General features: G+C 44.7%; 1 long non-coding RNA gene across 12 annotated transcripts; it reads right to left on the minus strand.

Annotated features, from left to right (window-relative positions):
* Positions 1 to 97: 97 nt before the first annotated feature.
* On the minus strand, positions 98 to 4,279 carry LOC123072310 (uncharacterized). Of its 12 annotated transcripts, none has more exons than XR_006435026.1 (10): positions 4,167 to 4,279; positions 3,956 to 4,087; positions 3,606 to 3,758; positions 3,400 to 3,499; positions 2,367 to 3,060; positions 1,959 to 2,017; positions 1,111 to 1,310; positions 661 to 804; positions 449 to 581; positions 98 to 251 (listed from the first exon to the last, which is right to left on the minus strand). It is a non-coding gene; the product is annotated as an uncharacterized lncRNA (long non-coding RNA). The 12 variants fall into 12 exon arrangements; XR_006435025.1 differs by having other exon boundaries at positions 1,959 to 2,058; XR_006435028.1 differs by lacking the exon at positions 2,367 to 3,060.
* Positions 4,280 to 4,575: the final 296 nt, after the last annotated feature.

The following is a 4,575-nucleotide window of genomic DNA, read 5'->3' on the forward strand; positions in this document are numbered from 1 at the left end:
AAACGAATATGTTAGACATCAGCTTGCTTGTTTCTTTCATTCTTCGGTGGAGAGAAACCAAAGAATCGGTCTGCGCAAATGTCAGCCAAGGAGCAGACCTTAATCCCAGAGTGTGGCGCACGTGAGAGGGGAGGAGGTTCCTGGGGATGAGCAGCCAGCCATGGAGGCAATAACAGGAAGGGTGGTTGTCGCTCGTGCATCGCCTAGACAGAGCTTGGGGAGGCTCTCTTCCTCTCGTCTGCATCTCTTTCCTGATGAAATCATGAAAGCATATGATAAATCAATTTTAAGAAAATAAAACATTTCTAGACTTGAATCCAGCGGTAAACCTACATATGCCAGCAGCAGGAAACCACATGAACCGATGCCTTGAGTGCATACCACACACCCGTGAGTGGGGAATCAAACCAGAAAAAAAATCATGAGAGGTGACACAAGTGCAACGTACCAACGATGGCCGCCGCCGGAGTGGATCGGAGAAGGGGATGAGCCTACCGGCTGGGTGCTCCGCCCATCGCGCTGTTTGTCGACCACGGCGGAGATCGGGATCCTTCTTTCTCGGCGGAGAGGCGGCGGCTTGGCTATCATCAACAACATTATAGTGGAACCTAAATCTTATAAAGTAGTAATTCATGGATACTTCTGTTTTGTCACACAGACCTCTGCTTTATAGGCATCAAAAAACTATAGATACTAATCCACAAAATGCCTCGAGTTCCATCCTAATATATCTTCGTCATTGGTTGCACATCATCTTCCTCAACTATGAGGCGGCCTTGCTTTTTACCAACCTAGCTAGATAATCTGGAATTAATCAATGAAAGCATCAGTCAATTGAAGCTTGATAATCACATAATGCATGACTACTTTGAAGCAAAGGTTAAGTAACTACAGATTAGAACATATCAAGCTTGACCTATACTTTTTAACTAATAATCACTTTACCGGCCTCCATGACATATACTGACATGGTATAATGACATAATAACATACTTTTTTTCTTTCTAAATTGCATAATTGAAAAGAAGCATAAACTACAAGCAAAAAAAAAGAACCAAGCATTACATATTAGGCAGAGCATGTGACATTCATTGGCAAGCATGCTAGTACCTTTGGACCGCCTATAGGTATACTCCTGTGGGTGCTGGCTGGTGGCCGACATTATCATGAGATCATAACATTCTTCTCTTTTGTTTCTCATTTTCGTTTTCGTTTTCATTTTATTTCTCTTCCCTGCACAATTAGCATGCTCTCACACTTCCTCTATCAATGACAAGGCAGCTCTCCTGTGCACCATCTATGCTCCTGCCCTATGTTTATTTTTTTGTTAAAGAGAAACTTATTGTGTTAGCGAGAGAGATAGAACTGCCTTATGGACCTTCAATTAATCATGCAAAAGCAAGATAATAGGTCAAAAGAAGCACATGTCCCAGCAGTTGTCACTCAATTTGTATATAATTAATCTGTGAGAAATTATGCTGCTTAATTTTGGATTTGCAAAGTGTAAGCTTTTCACATCTGTAGGTGTAGCAGGTAATAGCTCTGAACCAAATTGGAAAAAAAATGAAGATTGAATCAATCCTATGCCTCACAATTTCTATGAACCCCACATAGTCATCGTTTAAACACCACATGGATAAAAAATATGAACTGAACTTGACAAAATAAATAAAAAATCAGAACCGTTCTATGGCTGGCCATCGATCGCCATATAGGGCAAGGTAATTAGGCATACACGTACAAGAAAGCAAACAAGATTGATTAATACTTCAGTTTAACTTCAAGTGGTTGAGTTAGGACTTAGGAGGGTTTAGTAAGCAATAAAAAATACATCAGCTTAACATCAAGACCTTATACGTACCCTGTGACAGAAATCAAAAGAATATAAATTGATCTTTCATTCAGTGGCACAAAGTAGAGAGCAGCATGTGGAACCTCTGTACAGGAAGTAAAATTACCTGAACGCCAATCTTTATCTAACAGTTCTCAATTCTGTAAACTCCATCATACTGCACACCTGATTCAGGAGCATATGAGCAACGCTTCTATTTGTGGGACCTTTATAAGATAGTGTAGTCGAATGTAAGTCCACAAACAAGATAGTGCAGAATAATAGATGGCCTCCATATATGCTAAAAATATTGTAACAATGAAAAGCAAATCATGGAAAACAATAACAGGCATCGTTAACACAGTTGAGCTAACAGCATGATGCCTTCATATCATCCACTCATCAAATGCTGATATTTGAGGAAATATTTATGGCAAGAAGAACATACGACACAACCCTTACAGGATAAATACGTCCAGAGCAATCTAGATTTGATGAGATGAGATGAGATGTGCACGGGGGGTATGAAGCTCACCACGCCAACGTGAGGGGGCAGGGTAGGAAGAAGCAGAGCCATGAGGGAGGGAGGGAGGGCTCGTGCGTTCGGTCGTCCAGCTGCTGCCGCAGCTGCAGGTCATGCGTCCAGATCCGGGGCAGTCATCCCGCACACAAAATAAAAGAAACCAAGGAAGGAATCACGAGCAGGGGGAGATGATGAATCCGAGGAAGAACGTCCGCAGGTACACACTCACCATAGCCGTCACCGGAGATCCGCGGTCGCCGGCGCGCGTCCTTGAAGGTTGAGGCGTCGTCCTTGAGGGTAGGGTTTGGGGCGTCTCCGTCCGTCCATGGCTTCTGCCGGGCCGGGTCGGACCTCCATGGCCGACCTCCCTCGAGGACGGACGCGGATCAGGTCGATGACGGCGCGCTGATGCCGCCGTGGATCTGGGCGCTCCCTCTTCCTTCCCTTCCCTTCCCTTGCCTTCCCTTCCCTTCCCTTCACTTCCCTTGGGATTCCCTTGGGAGAGGAATAGAAGGTTGGGGGCGGCGGCGCAGGGGGGCGAGGAGATTGCCGACGGCGGTGTTGGATTGGGGTGCGGCGGCGGCTGCGACTGGAGACGGGAGATGGGGCGGCGGCGATGGAGCGGGAGATGGGGCGGCGGCGGTGGAGCGGGAGACGAGGGAAGAGAGAGGTCGCAGCGGGAGGGGTGGATCGAGAGGAGGGGAAGCTGTATTTTTTACGTGGGAGGTGAGACAGAAATAAGTCAGACGAAAAAAAACCAGCGAAAAAAAACCGGACGAAAATGGTGGGACGAAAATGATGGGACGAAAATAAAACCCGGAACGCGACCTACCACTTTCTTTGTTACATTCAGCTATAACAATCAGGTATCTTTATAGCTATAACATTCAGATATGTATCAGTAAATCGTGTCTTCCATAGCTATGTATATGTATACCTATGTATCTGACAACATGAGTGTACGTATAATTCAGGACAGGTGAAGCATAAAGTTAGAAAATAACAAACAGAAAAATACATGTTTTCCTCCTCGATTTGTACATACCTGTGTTCCTCCTCGATGCAGGGCAAGGCCGAGACAACTTTGCGCTGCTCCTTGCTGCCTGCAATGTGACCACGCCCTGCCCTAGATACCTATGTTCCAACTATTACGAAACGAATATGTTAGACATCAGCTTGCTTGTTTCTTTCATTCTTCGGTGGAGAGAAACCAAAGAATCGGTCTGCGCAAATGTCAGCCAAGGAGCAGACCTTAATCCCAGAGTGTGGCGCACGTGAGAGGGGAGGAGGTTCCTGGGGATGAGCAGCCAGCCATGGAGGCAATAACAGGAAGGGTGGTTGTCGCTCGTGCATCGCCTAGACAGAGCTTGGGGAGGCTCTCTTCCTCTCGTCTGCATCTCTTTCCTGATGAAATCATGAAAGCATATGATAAATCAATTTTAAGAAAATAAAACATTTCTAGACTTGAATCCAGCGGTAAACCTACATATGCCAGCAGCAGGAAACCACATGAACCGATGCCTTGAGTGCATACCACACACCCGTGAGTGGGGAATCAAACCAGAAAAAAAATCATGAGAGGTGACACAAGTGCAACGTACCAACGATGGCCGCCGCCGGAGTGGATCGGAGAAGGGATGAGCCTACCGGCTGGGTGCTCCGCCCATCGCGCTGTTTGTCGACCACGGCGGAGATCGGGATCCTTCTTTCTCGGCGGAGAGGCGGCGGCTTGGCTATCATCAACAACATTATAGTGGAACCTAAATCTTATAAAGTAGTAATTCATGGATACTTTTGTTTTGTCACACAGACCTCTGCTTTATAGGCATCAAAAAACTATAGATACTAATCCACAAAATGCCTCGAGTTCCATCCTAATATATCTTCTTCATTGGTTGCACATCATCTTCCTCAACTATGAGGCGACCTTGCTTTTTACCAACCTAGCTAGATAATCTGGAATTAATCAATGAAAGCATCAGTCAATTGAAGCTTGATAATCACATAATGCATGACTACTTTGAAGCAAAGGTTAAGTAACTACAGATTAGAACATATCAAGCTTGACCTATACTTTTTAACTAATAATCACTTTACCGGCCTCCATGACATATACTGACATGGTATAATGACATAATAACATACTTTTTTTCTTTCTAAATTGCATAATTGAAAAGAAGCATAAACTACAAGCAAAAAAAAAAAAGAACCAAGCATTACA

The sequence above is a fragment of the Triticum aestivum genome, chromosome 3B, assembly GCF_018294505.1.
Source record: "Triticum aestivum cultivar Chinese Spring chromosome 3B, IWGSC CS RefSeq v2.1, whole genome shotgun sequence".
NCBI lineage: Eukaryota > Viridiplantae > Streptophyta > Magnoliopsida > Poales > Poaceae > Triticum > Triticum aestivum.